A 15777-nucleotide genomic window follows, 5' to 3' on the forward strand; every position below is an offset into this window, starting at 1 on the left:
TATAAATCCTTCACTAATGTACAGGTTAATTAACTTACACGTTGTATTTTTGGACTACCATATCAACTATCTCGACTTTCTTCACTCAAAATCAAAATTAACGTACATTCAAATATTTACTATTGTGCTATTCACATACAAAAATGCTACATTTGTAATAATTACAAGGTTTTAAACATATTAATTAAATACAGTTAAATGGGTTTTGTTTTATCATTTATCACTGAGGAAATAGATTCAGATTGATCATTAGGTTATCTCAGGTTAGAAGGCCTATTGCTTAGTTCAATGTATAAATTCAACAAAATACAATTTGGAGAGACAAAGATAATGGATACAAGAACCCTATCATCTGGTTGGGGTTGTGGGAGAGACCAAAAGTAAACCAAAGAGAGAGACATGGTTCTCCTGAAGCAACAATGAAGGGTATTTCAAACAGAATGAATGTCAATAGTGGTTTTCTAATGAATGTGAAGGCTGAGCTGACTTTAGATGAATTATTGATGTAGGAGCTCATGAGTTGAAGATAGAGAAAGAACATTTCATAGAGAAGAAATGAGTGAGAGAAGGCATGAGGTAATGTCACTCTTGGGAACATGCATTACCTGGTATTGCTGTGGCCAGCAAAGGTAGTAGTGGGAGAGAAGGCTAGACAATTGTGCAGAAAATTGATCATGAAGATCATGAAGAACCCAATGGACTAAGAAGCTTGGACTTTACCCTATGGAGAACTTTCATGATAAAAATCCCAACTTACAGCCTCAGACTCATGAGTCAGCACTAATAAAATCAGGCAGAATGTATCAACAGACAGGTTCTGATTTACTTAGGCTCCTAAAACAATGTAAAAAAAACAGAAAAGAATTCAATGATTCCTTGTAGTGGAGGTCAAACGGCAACCATTACAAGAAGATAAATCATGGGGTTTGCAAATTAGAAAATTCTCTGGCAACAATACAGATGATGGATTATGGGGCAGCAATGGTCATGAAGTTGTATCTGAAGGTAAGAAGAAAGTTCATTGTTCAGAGAAAATGTCCTTGGAGCTTGTACAAAGGTAGTCCTGGTAAAGCTTATGAGGAAGAACAATACTGTAGAAATTTTTAAGTATAGAATTCAAAGGAATTGTTGCCTGGTTGGCTTTGGTGTTTGGGCAAAGGGAAGGGAATCAAAGACAACCTGGGAATTAAGATATGCCAAATGCTAGAGAAACTTTCAAGGGAAATTTATTAGTAGCTGGAAGCCTGGATTGTGTAAGTCAACATAAACCCCTTTCCAGACTGTGAGGGATGCTTTGGGGAATGCCCAAATTATTTCCACTTCATAAACTATAAGTGAGTCATTTCCGATGTGGATATGAAAGTGATACATTAAAAATCATAGTCATGGTTGTTTGGTATCATTCTGTGCCCACTGAAAAACTTAAGTTTAAGTTTATTGCTTAAATGCATAGAGGCAGTTGAGGCCAAGATTAGTGCCCACAGACACTCTGAAGGACAAAACAAAACAAAACAATTTCTTTCAGATTAAGTGTGGGTACACAGTTTAACCAAGGTTTCTCAACTTTAGCATTAGTGACATTGGGACCAGCTAATCTTTGTTGTGGGAGAATAACCTGCTGTGCATTGTAGGATGTTTAGAAGTGTCCCTGGCCACTACCGATTAGATGCCAGTAGTGACTGTTGATAATCAAAAATGCTACCAGAGATTGCCCAATATCCCATGGGAAGCAAAGCCACCCCTGATTGAGAATCTCTAACTAATCACAAGTTGTTAACATGAACTGTTCATTCAAGCAAAACTTTCATAATATCAACTGATTAATTTTAAGGATTTGTTCTGCCTATTTTCCCTCTCTTTGAACTAATGCTTCAAATTTGCCAATTTGCATTGTAACCATATTCAATGTAAATTGTGACAAAGTATAATAGCATGAGGCATCTTGTGGTCATTCAACAAATCATTCACCAAGTTATTATTATCAATAAGATTTTCTGCTGCTCACATTGTATTGCATGTGGCTCCTTGGAAGGTGAAAAATAAGTTCCAGACTTTCAAATAGCTAACAAGAGACTTGAGTTAGGCAGTGATGAACCACAAATTTCTATATAGGAATTGATTTTGATGGCCATTTTGTTAGTAGATGAGAATAAGGAATTCATATGGAGTTACTAATGTAGCAAACAAAATGTAATTTTGTTTATCTGTGCTTTAATTAGATTGTATATTTATATGTAGAGGCACATCTGGAAAAGCTGGTGGTCTCTATAGGGAGAAGGGCACCTATAGCCCCAAACATGACCTATGTGAATCCACTGGCGTTGTGGAGAATGTAGATTGAACACTAATATGTAGTTCTGATGAAAAGAAAAATGAGAGTGAAAAGCAAGGGGGGGGGGGGTTGGTTAAAGGATAGTCCCTGAGGGCCCAAATAGCTAAAGCCATCTTGAAAAAGAAGAATGAAGTTGGAGGACTCAAACTTTCTGATCTGAAAACTTATTACAAAGTCACAGAAATCAAAACAGCATGGTACTATCACAAAGACAGACATAAAGACCAATGGAATTGAATTGGGAGCTCAGCTTTTTTTATATGAAAAAGTATAAAAGAGTCAGATCATATTGAGGAATAAATGACAAGGTAAAGATTTGAAGCATGAACAAAAGCAATGACAGTTGAGTTGGAGACATGGTCATGAACAGATTTGATGAATAAGGTGATCATCTAGCAAGGACTATGCAGAAGACAGCTATAAGTCCATGTAAAATAGAACAGCATCAGAGACTGGTCATCTGCTCACAAAACCTATATCCTTCTTGCTGGGCATAGAGCTTGACCAAATTTCCCAGCTGCCTTTACAGTCCATGGTGGCCATATGACTGAGTTCTGGCCAATGGAATGTGAAGAACAGTGAAGCGTGTCACTTCCAGGCCAGGTCCTTATGGCATTCCATGTTGTTTCTCTTTCCAAAGAGCAGACAGAGACTATCGTGGTTACACTGGAAGCCATATATTGAAATAACAGAAGCCATAAGATGGATGTAGACGCCCATGAAGAACTACTTGAAAAAGAATTTCCCAAAATCAGGAACATTCAATTTTTACTCTACGTCAGTGGAAAATAAACTTTTGGGTTTGTTTGGGCAGCAAGCAAAACTTTAACCAATATAAGATCTTATCTGAAGAGAGACAGCCATAGCATTACAGTTTTTGTTTCTTTTATATTTACCATGACATCTCTATAGCTATAGACATATATACTTAAGAGTATGCACACATAATGTATGGAAGATACATGTGTTTTATGCACAGCACCAATTTTTATTTTAAAACATGCAATGTAGATTTTCTATGCAATCATTTAGAAACCAGGACAAAAAAAATTCAAGCTTGCTGGTGTTCAACATAAGAGGAAAGCAAGGCCCCGTAATAGTAGAGTGATGCACCAAATCTTTATTTAAAGTCATTTACTTATTCAAATTTATGTCACAATTTATATTGCTATCTACAAACAGATATCAATAGTTAAAGAGATTTTATAGCTATTTGACATTTAATATATTATGCAGGTTTAAAAGGCTGTGGAAAATGGATGAACTATCTAAGCTGAATAAGTTTCCACTTGTAAAAATGTTTCTTAAGTATAGAGCCCTCAGATTTAATACTTAGTCTTGCTTGTTTAAGCACATGGTAAAATGTAGACAGGTTTTTCATTTGACAGAACAATCCTGATGGAACAATGCAGAATCCACTGGGCTAAAGCCAAATGAAAAAATGACAGCCACATCTTATTAGGGGAGATAATTTAAGGAATGCTTAGTTTTAATGCTTCTCTTAAGCAATACTACTTTATTTGTCTTTTGATATGCAGTTCTCTTCCTTACCAATGGTGACTTTATTATTTACTTGATCTGGGTATATTCTTATCCCTGATATTAAGATAATTTTGAGCCAGTCCAAGTGCCGAAGATATTGCAGAAGCTCATTTATATTACTTAAAGTATACAATAGCTTTTTTTATTCTCTAAGGGTCTTTACAACAATAATTTCAATTTGCCAGTAAGTAGTTTAGGTGAAAGCCTAAAATCCTGTGGCCAAACAGCCTCCAAGGCAAGGCATGAGCCATTTGATAAAGCTATTGCAAACACGGCAGCTGCACATCCTCAATTAATACAAATAATAGAAAATTTCCTAAATAATGTTTGGTTCTGCACTGCTAACAAAGTAGTAATTCACAAAATATGACTTTTTTCATTGGGAGGGTTATAAAAATTTGTTTGTTGGAGGTAGGGAAGGAAATGTAATTAAAGGCTAAATTCAGACTCACATTTCATTTTAACCAAAAGAATATGTGTGGTTTGGACATCAGTCACCTAGGCACTTCCTATTTTAAGTCAGTGCACATTGTCAGCAAATCAAATTATCCAATAGCAAAACTACATCTGGCAGAATTACTATGCCAGGTAACCTTAAATAGAAGCTCGGGGGTACTTAATTGTGTTGCAACATTGGACCTTGCTGGTAAAAGTTATCAAAAATTCTTTGTAGCACTGCTATTAAAAGAATTAAAAAGGAAGAAGTGAAATAAAAACATAAAACTTGTGGGTATATGTGTGTTTTACTGTCCTTTTTACATTTGAATATGCTAACGACAACACATTTAAAATAAAGCAACTCTGGAGTTTCTTATATACATATATAGGTGTGTGTGCATGTATACATTATATATATAGTTCTTAAAATTTTGCATATGGTCCTTATAAATTGAAGCTTTAGATCATAGATGTTTTAAGAAAGACCTTTTACAGATCACTTACATTTGGAAAACTCAGGAGTTTGAATTTGGATTGACTTCAGGTACTGGTGCAATCCAAAAATGCCCAACGAAATTATTTTCATCATTGTCACTAACAATCTGAAGAGAAGCTTTAATTTATCATCCTGTCAAAGGATTTGTGGATACCTGTTTATAATAAATTTTTTTAAAATTGTATTGTGTTGTGCACTCCATACATTTGGAGATTGAATCAGGCTTCCAGAAGCACAAGACACATACAAAATCACTCCTGAAATCTAGTTAATTCAGATCTGACAACATTTTTTTCTCTAATAGGCAGTGATATTGCTTGTGTATGAGCTCCAAGTGGCTCTGGCATGTCCACAAGAGTTGGGCATCTATCAGTTGTCTATAAGGTTTGTTTTAATGCAAACTATTCAACGAAAAGCATACCCTTTCCTACAGACAATGATCAGGGCAAATTTGATCACATGTATGACAGCCAAAACACTTCATTGACTTTGCATGTAGCACGTCACAATATTTCAGCACGAGGCATGAAGTTTCTTTTCAAAATAAAAGCAACAAGAAACCTTCTGGATGAAACTTTGGAGATACATGAGCTTAGAATTTAAAATTTCCCTCAGATGTCCAGTGTTGGAAAGAATAAAGAAAGCCCTTCTTTAGAGTGAGGTTAGAGTTATCCCAAGAATGAGTTGACATGGGGAATTCGAGGTCTTTAACCCTATCTCAAATATTCTGTGAACAACTTTAATTTATTTAAATATATTTGCTCACTGAAACGCAGTCATTTGTTCAATTATAGCCAAAATTTCAAAACAAGGATAGAAACAAGGAAATGCAGAGCACGGGGCTCCAAATTTGTGAATCCACTTCTAAATAACCTGCATGTGATACCCAAGCACGTTAGTTTATTCACCCTAAGATTTGTCCATCCTGTAACTCAAAACCCTTTGTCAGGTCTGAGAAATGGTTTGTTTTCTTAACCTGATGTTGTTTTAAAGGGCAATACCCAGATGTTTTGGATTTGCGATAAAGAGAGAATTAATGAGTCTGTCTGTCTAACTAGAGCCCACTTATGAATCTGTATGGATGCCAATTGCAGAGTAAAGTATGATGTTCTTGGTGCACAAGGATTCACAAACATTTCAGTGAAAACAAAAGGTTTTAATTAATCTTTCCTGTAAATATTTTTCTTTTTTGTAGCCCACCAACAAACAGATTCAGTCATATTCTGACATCACTTTAAAACCCTGATTTTTGTTTCTTCTTCTCCCTCTCTTATGAAACCTTAAAGCAATTGCCTCTGTTATTGTAAGTTGGGTTTTGCTTTTTTTTTTTTGGCTTTAACCTTAAGCTTTACTGTAAGCTGTGTAAACTAGAATTATAGATCTCTCTTCATTTTCCAAGTTATTTCCCTCTAAGAAATCCCTTCTGTCTTTTTCCTAAGTAAAAATACTAAAAATACGTTTGAATAGGAACTGTAACAATAATGACCTTGGCTGGCATTTTGGCTGAGCATATCCCACGTGGACCAAGAAGAAAACTCTATCTAAGGTAAGCTGAAGGTCGCCAGTGCCTGCTGAAAGTATTTTCAGTAAAACTATTTCATTTCTCTCTTTCTTTCTTTTTCTTTTTTCCTAAGCACTGAACATAAAAAAGCATGGTACAAACATGTTCTGTATCTATTACCTCTGCTGACTTGTGAAATATTGACATTTTGTAGCTCAGCAATCATTCTGATTGCTGATTTCTATGTAAAACTCAGAAATAATCTTTTTGATTAAGTTTTTCTTTTAGCTGCTAACAGGAGTTTGTATGTAAATCCCATTTAGACTAATGGGGCTTTGTGTGTAAATCACTGTATATCAAGGTGAGAGTGTGCCCCACGGAATTTATGTATTTGTTTAGAAATTACAATGTGTAACACGTTTCTTATCCTGTAGATCATAATAATTTTATAGTGCAACTAACTAATCCCAATTTAGTGACTATATTCAGAAGGTGTTATCTTTTATTCATATCCAACCATCTACTTTAGGAAATCATGAATGTCCTTGTATTTAACCATTTGAGGGCCAGTCTTTATTAGGCATATCTCTTCTTCTAAAATACTCATGATTTGTTCAGCAGAAATTACTATAGAAATGCTAAAATTTTATCATAAAGATGTATAAAAATGTGACCTGAGACTGTCCTTGTCCAAAGAGAAGGGAACAGAGAGTTTTAGTACTTTTTCTGATTTTCTTTAAAATTTTGGAATTGCTTGAAATCATTTCTTTTTCTGAAATAGAACAGATTTTTAATTAGTCATTAATAAGTACCTTTAGTCTAAACTTCTAGTGATTTCTAGGACTCATTTGATTTCACTTATTTCCCTTGCATGACAGCTGACACAGTCCTTATAGATGTATCCAGAAGGGATAGGCAGGTTGCAGGAGAGGCTCAGGGTTCATTTTTAATAGGAATACTTTAAGGTTTAACTTTATATTGTTTAGCTATAATGGATTTTATATAGTATCATGGAAATAAATCTTCAGAAAAAATTAAATACTTTATTTTCTAGTCTGAGATTTAAAATTAAAATTTTAATTAAAATTTGTGGTTTTTTGACTACATGCATAATAATGGGGCATAATTCTAGCATCACTCCAGTGTGTATGTAAATCCCAGTGTTAGGAAATGACTAAATCAAATCATAACTTTTAATCTAAACCTGCTGAGAAATGATACTTGACATCCTGCCTTGGATGACACAACTATCTAACTTGCAACTTTCATCCCCACAATTCAATTTCTAAAATAATTTCTATGCCTACTTACTTGCAGAAAGAATTTTAGGCATGTTGCATAGAACTGAAATTTTTTTTTTCATTATGACTATCCTTTCATAATTTTCTTCATCCACATTTTTGAATTTCTTTCTTTGAATCAGGAAAAAAGTGGACTTATTTTAAAAGTTTATGCTGCCAAGGCAGGGCAAGATGGCAGAGTGGTAAGGTGAAGGTTTTAGTTATTCCTCTGGGGTAGTAGGTAGAAAGCCAGGAACTATGTGTACAGGACACCGCAGAGGACTTTGAGTTTGGATATACTTCATACAACACTCACGAACATGTGGAATAGCTGAGATCAGTGAAATCTGTAATTTCTCTCAGCCAGGGGGCCCGTGCCCCTCCCTGCCAGGCAGAATCCCGAGGGAGGAGGGTTCATCAGTGCTGGGAACCAGGAGGGAGAACTGCAGTTGCAGCACTGATTAACAAACTCAGACTGCTGAACAAAATCTCCAACCATACATAAACTGAGACCAGACACCCAATTTGGGAGCAGTCAGCCCAGCAGAGAGGAGATAAGGCTAGCAAAAACAGCAAAAAAAAAAATAATTAATTAATTAAAATAAAAATTAAAAAAAATAAAAACAGAGACTTTTGGAGCTGGGGTGAACATAACATGGAGAAGGGCTGGGCTCAAACCGAATCAGGCACATATGCAAATCCAAATCCCTTCTCTGAAAAGCTGGTTTCTCTGCTTTCTTGATTGTTCCTTAATTGCCCCCAACTCCTTGTATTTTAGCATTTCATAGCCCATCAGAACTGTAAGGACTGTAAATAGTCCATACTGGGCCCTTCTTTTTCTTTTCTTTTCTTTTTTTTTTTTTTTTTAAATAACTATTCTAAGAAGCCCATTACAGAAAGCCTCAAAGACTAGCAATTTGGACCCAGGCAAGAGCAGAGCTAAGATAGCTCTGAGAGACAAAGCAATAAGTCTAGTGGCAGAGAAAATTCATTAAAGACCATAACTTCCTAAGAAAAGGGAGATGTGGCCCAGCTCCAGTGGCAGCCCTCCTCTGGGAAACTCAGACCCCAGGGGCTGGAATTTAGACACCAGCTTCAGTCAGCCACACCCTAAGAGGGTCAGGGTCACCAGGAGAACTAAAGGCACTCACCTCCTTACACTGGTAGGGGAGCTGCAATTTGGCAAGCACCACCTGCTGGACAGCATAGGAAAAACACCAGGTCTAGAGGCCTCTCAGGAGGGTCTCATTCTCAAGGAAACTCCATATGCTCCTCCTGAGACCTGGGCCTCTCTGGACTGGGAAAACCTGACTGGGGTTGACCATATTGAGGAGACCCTCATACAAAAATCCTACACAGAGGCAGGGCAAGAAACAGAAAAACAAGATGTGAAAAAATCTGATCAACTAAATAGAACCTAAGTTAGAGGCCTAGAATAAGCTGAACTAAACACCAGAGGTTAGGGAACAAAGCCAACCAACAAGAAAATGCTAGGTAAAAGAGAAAACAAGCTCCAGAATAAACTGTTCAAGAAAGTCAGATGCCTAGACAGCTCAAGATAATGAGCCATACTAGGAAACACAAGAATATGGACTAGCCAAAGGAACAAACTAATAGTTCAACTAAGATACAGGAGTTGAGACAACTAATGCTAAATCAGTCAAATGAACTGAAGGAAGAACTAATTAAAAATGTTCAAACAAAACTCCTAAATGAATTCAAAAATCAAGTCAATGAACTGAGGGAAGATGCAGCAAAAGAGATGAAGGATATAAGGAAGACACTGTATGACCATAAAGAAGAATTCATAAACATGAAAAAACAAATTGCAGAACTTATGGGAATCAAGGACATAATGAAGGAGATGAAAAAAGACAAAGGAGGGATATGACAGTAGATTTGAACAGGCAGAAGAAAGGATCAGCGAATTGGAAGACCAGACATTTGAATTCATAGACACAAAAGAACAAATGGTGAAAAGAATAGAAAAATATGAGCAGGGTCTTAGGGAGCTGAGTGACAACATGTAGCACACAAATATGTGGCTATGGGTATCCCAGGGGGAGAAGAGAAGGGGAAAGGGGCAGAAAGAATAATGGAAGAAATAATCACTGAAAATTTCCCAACTCTTATGAAAGACAGAAAATTAGAGATTCAAGAAGTACAGCACACCCCAAACAGAATAGACCCCAATAGACACTTACTGATCAGATTGTCTAATGTCAAAGACAAAGAGAGAATTCTGAAAACAGCAAGATAAAAGCAATCCATCACATACAAGGGAAGCTTGATAAGACAGATTTCTCTGCAGAAATCATGGAGGTGAGAAGACAATGGTATGATATATTTAAGATACTGAAAGAGAAAAACTGCCAACCAAGAATTCTATATTTGGCAAAACTGTCCTTCAAAAATGAGTGAGAGATTAAAATATTTTCAGACAAACAGACACTGAGACAGTTTGTGAATAAGAGACCAGTGCTACAAGAAATACAAAAGGGAATGTTACAGGCTGAAAGGAAAAGACAGGAGAAAGAGGTTTGGAGAAGAGTGTAGAAATGAAGATTATCAGGAAGGGTAAAAAGAGAGAGGAAAAAATAAGACATAACGTATAAAATCCAAAAGACAAAATGATAGATGAAAGTACTGCCCTTACAGTACTAACACTAAATGTTAATGGATTAAACTCCCCAATTAAAAGACACAAACTGGCAGAATGGATTAAAAAACAGGACCCATCTATATGCTGTCTACAAGAAACTCACTTTAGACACAACGAAAAAATTGGCTGAAAGTGAAAGGTTGCAAAAAGATACTTCATGAAAACAGCAACCAGAAAAAAGCAAGAGTAGCTATATTAACATCAGAAAAAGTAGACTTCAAAAGTAAAACCATTAAAAAAGACAAAGGACACTATATATTAATGAAAGTGTCAACTCATCAAGAAAACATAGCAATCGTAAATACTTATGCACCAAGCCAGAGTGCCCCAAAATTCATGAGGCAGGCACTGAGAACACTGAAAGAAGAAGTAGATAACTCCACAATAACAGTTGGAGACTTCAATACACTGCTCTCATTAATGAATAGAACATCTAGATGGAGGATCAATAAGGAAACAGAGATGTTGAATCATATGATAAATGAACTAGACTTGACAGACATTTACAGAACACTACACCCCACAACAGCAGAGTACACATTTTTCTCAAGTGCTCATGGAACATTCTCTAGGATAGATCACATGCTGGGTCACAAAACAAGTCTCAGCAAATTTAAAATATTGATATTGTAAAAAAACAGTTTCTCAGATCACAACACAGAACGAAGTTGGAAGTAAATAACAGGCAGAAGATTGTAAAATTCACAACCATATGGATACTAAGCAACACACTCTTTGAAAACCAGTGGATAAAGGAAGAAATTACAAGAGAAATCAGTAAATACCTTGAGGCAAATGACAACAAAAACACAACATGTCAAAACTTATGGGATGCAGCAAAAGCAGTGCTGAGAGGGAAATTTATTGCCCTAAAAGCCTGTATTAAAAGAGAAGAGACAGGAAAAATTGAAGAATTAACTGTCCATCTGGAGGAACTAGCAAAAGACCAGCAAACTAACCCCAAGGCAAACAAAAGGAAAGAAATAACGAAGATTAGAGCAGAAATAAATGAAACTGAGAACAGGAAAACAATAGAGAGAATCAACAAAACCAGAAGGTGGTTCTTCAAGAAAATCAACAAAATTGATGGACCCCTAGCTAGGCTAACAAAAAAAAATAATAATAACAACAATGACAGCAACAACAACAATAATAATAATAATAAAGAGAGTGGATGCAAATAAATGCAAGCAGAAATGGGAAAGGAAATGTAACTGCTGACCCTGCAGAAATGTAGGAGATAATGAGAAGATAATATGAGCAACTATATGCTAATAAACTTGACAATATACGAAATGGACAACTTCCTAGAAAAGCACAGACAACCAACATTGAATTGAGAAGAAATAGACAACCTCAACAAACCAATCCAAATAAAGAGATTGAGTCAGTCATAAAAAAAACTTCCAAAAGAGAAAAGCCCAGGACCAGATGGCTTCACATGTGAATTCTACCAAGCATTCAAGAATTAATACCAATCCTGATCAAACTCTTCAAAAAATGGAAGAGGAGTGAAAGCTACCCAACTCATTCTATGAAGTTAGCATCACCCTAATTCCAAAATCAGACAAAGATTCTCCAAAATATATATATATATATATATATATATATATATATATATATATATATATATATATCTCAATCCCTTTAATGATTATAGATGCAAAAATTCTCAAAAAGATATTTGCAAATTGAATCCAGCAGCACATTAAAAGAATTAGACACCACGACCAAGTGGGGTTTATTCCAGGTATGCAAGGCTGGTTCAACACAAGAAAATCAATTAATGTAATACACCACATCAATAAATCAAAGCAGAAGAACCACATGATCATCTCGATTGATGCCAAAAGGCATTTGACAAAATTCAACATCCTTTCTTAATGAAAACACTTCAAAGGATAGGAATAGAAGGGAATTTTCTTAATATGATAAAGGCAATATATGAAAAACACACATATAACATCATACTCAATGGGAAGAGACTGAAAGCTTTCCCTCTAAGATCAGGAATAAGACAGGGATGCCCACTGTCACCATTGTTCTTCAACATTGTGCTGGAAGTTCTAGCTAGAACAATCAGGCAAGAAAAAGAAATAAAAGGCAAACAAATTGGAGAGGAAGAAGTAAAACTTTCACTGTTTGCAGATGACATGATTCCATATGTAGAAAATCCTGGAAAACCTACAGCAAAGCTATTAGAACTAATCAATAAATACAGCAAAGTGGCAGGCTATAAGATCTACATGCAAAAATCTGTAGTGTTCTTATACACAAGTAATGTGCAACAAGAGGGAAAAATTAAAAAAATCCATTTACAATAGCAACCAAAAGTATCAAGTATTTAGGAATAAACTTAATGAAAGCCACAAAAGATCTATACAAAGAAAACTATAAGAAACTATGAAAGAAATCAAACAGGACCTAAAAAAAAATGGAAGAACATACCATGTTCACGGATTGGAAGACTAAATATAATTTAGATGTCAACTCTACCTAAACTGATTTATAGATTCAATGCAATACCAATTAAAATTCCAATAACTTACTTTGCAGAAATAGGAAAACCAATAACCAAATTTATTTGAAAGGGCAAGGTGCCCTGAATAGCCAAAAATATCTTAAGAAAGAGGAACAAAGGGGGAGCTCTCACACTACATGACTTGGAAGCATATTACAAAGCTACACTGTTCAAAACAGCATAAGGACGAAGATACCAACCAATGGAAGCAAATTGAGTGCTCAGAAATAGACTCTTGCATCTACTGACAATTGATCCTTGATGAGGCAGTCAAGCCAAAGCAACTGGGACAGAGCAGTCTCTTCAATAAATGGTGTTTGGAGAACTGGCTATCCATTTTCAAAAGAATGAAAGAGGACACCCATCTTACACTTTATACAAAAATTAACTCAAAATGGATGAAAGGCCTAAACATTAGTGCTAATACCATAAGACTCTAAGAAGAAAACATAGGGCAATATCTTAAACATCTTGTGATAGGAGGTGGTTTCCTAGACGGTACACCCAAAGTGTGAGCAACCAAAGAACAAATAGACAAATGGGATCTCCTCAAAATCAAACACTTTTGTACATCAAAGGACTTTGTTAGAAAAGTAAAAAAGCAACCTACACAATGTGAAATAATATTTGGAAACTACGTATCAGATAAGGGTTTAATATCCCAAACATATATAGGGATCCTACAACTCAACAACAGAAAGACAAACAACCCAATTATAAAATGGGCTAAAGAGGAAATACAAATGGCTCAAAAACATATGAAAAAAATGCTGAACTTCACTGGCTATTAGGGAAATACAAATCAAAACCACAATGAGATATCATCTCACACCTACCAGAATGGCCATTATCCAAAAAAACAGAAAATTACAAATGCTGGAGAGGATATGGAGAAAGGGGTACACTTATTCATTGCTGGTAAGAATATAGAATGGTGCAACCACTCTGGAAAACAGTGTGGAGATTCCTCAGGAAGCTAAGTATAGATTTGCCATATGACCCAGCTATTCCATTGCTAGGTATATACTCAAAGGAACTGAAAGTTAAGACACAAACAGACATTTGTAAACCAATGTTTATTGCAGCATTAGTCATGATTGCCAAGAGATGGAAGCAGCCCAAATGTTCATCAATGGACAAGTGGATAAACAAACTGGTATATACACATGATGGAATATTATACAACTATAAGACAGAACAAAGACATGGAACATATAATAATGTGGATGAACCTTGAGGACATTATGTTGAGTGAAGTTATTCAGAAACAGAAGGACAAATACTGTATGGTCTCACTAATATGAACTAACATTAATGAGCAAACTTTGAGAGTTAAAAGCTGATAACACAGGCTATCTGGAGATAGAAAGAGGGTAGAGATCAAGCATTTGATGCTGAAAGGCTATAGAATGTTCTGCAGGATTGATTGAATAGATCCAGAAATAGATAGCATAATACTGTGTGATGGTAGAACAATATTTTAACTACACTGAACAAAGATATTTGTGAGTAAAGCTGAAAGAGGTGGGGTAGAGGAATGTATGACACCAGAAAGATAGAGTTCCATTGGTTGATAACAAGGCACCAGGAAGAGGAATATTATGGGTAGATTTTAAATACCAGATATTCTCCCACTGCAAATTTTGAGGCTTCTACTGTTATACCAGCTGTTAATTTGGGCATAAGTAGGATCCACATAGTCATGCATAAAGTTCCTGTGGGAATAGGAGGCCCTGGATTGGTGACAAAGATTTTAACAGGTATTTAGATCTTATTACAATATTTTGGGTAACTCTTATTCCCCAGGGATTTAGGATTCCTAACCAACATGACTGCATAGGCTGGCACCAAGGCCAATTGACCTAGTTTTCCCTGTTTTGTATGGTATGAGGCACAGGCAACAACGAATTATTATTATTACTGCTTTTCGGTTGTAAAGCAGTTGGCCTTTTAATTTGTATTCTCAGCACCTGCATCAGTCCTGCTGTTAGCATTTCAATAGGAGCTGGGACTGCAGCTCTTGGTGTGGAGTTCAGGTGGGTTGGGGCCTGATAAAGCCTTTTGTTGTAGAGATTTCTTATTATCTTTCAACTGTTCCTATAAGAGCCATTCATTCTTTCTATAAGGCCTGCACCTGTGGGGTTATAATGCGGGTGGAAAATCCATATTACATGTCAGTCCTTAGTCCATGCTTTTGGTCATTTGTACAGTAAGGGGTCCCCCAATCACTGTCTTGTATAGGTAGGCCATACCAAGGACTCATTCTTTCCAAACAGCATATGGTGGCTCACTGATTTGCCTTCCCCACTGGGAAAGATAACAAAAGTCCTGTAGCCATGTCTATGACAGTAACAGCATACCTTACCCTCTCCAAGAGCAGAAGGGAACTGATGTTGTCCACTTGCCACCAGGTCACTGGGGTTTGTGACTGGCCAATATGTCCCATCTGGTGTGGTAGCCTACATCATGGTTGATGCAGGGAGCATGAAGGGCACACTCTAGTGATGTCCACTAGCTGCTGGTGCATTATTGGCAGGTGGAACTGCTGAGCCAGATGCCACAGGGTTTGATACCTTCAGTGTCTGCTTTTCTGATGAAGCCACTCTGGTTTTAGCTATGCTGCTCTGAACCCACACAAGTGCATCTGTTTCCACATTTCCAGGTAACATGTTGGGATTGTGGTGCTTGTGCCTGTGCTATTGCCCTTTTTTCCTTTCAAAGACAGACTTTTGGGAGGTATCCCATTCCCAGGGATGGCCTTTCCTAATTAAAACATACAAAGGTTTAAATATTTGGGCTAAGTGAGGAACAAGGTCTCCTATACCCCAACAACGCCAAGAAAGTCATTAGTTGTTTTGGCATTTGTGATGTGGGCAAACATTGCACCTTATCAATTACAGCAGAAGGTATAGTTTTTGTCTCACCTGACCATACAACACCCAAAAACTTCTCAGAGCAGCCAAGACCTTGCAGTTTGTCACCATTGACTACCCATACCTGATTTT

Source organism: Choloepus didactylus, chromosome 9, assembly GCF_015220235.1.
Source record: "Choloepus didactylus isolate mChoDid1 chromosome 9, mChoDid1.pri, whole genome shotgun sequence".
Lineage (NCBI taxonomy): Eukaryota > Metazoa > Chordata > Mammalia > Pilosa > Megalonychidae > Choloepus > Choloepus didactylus.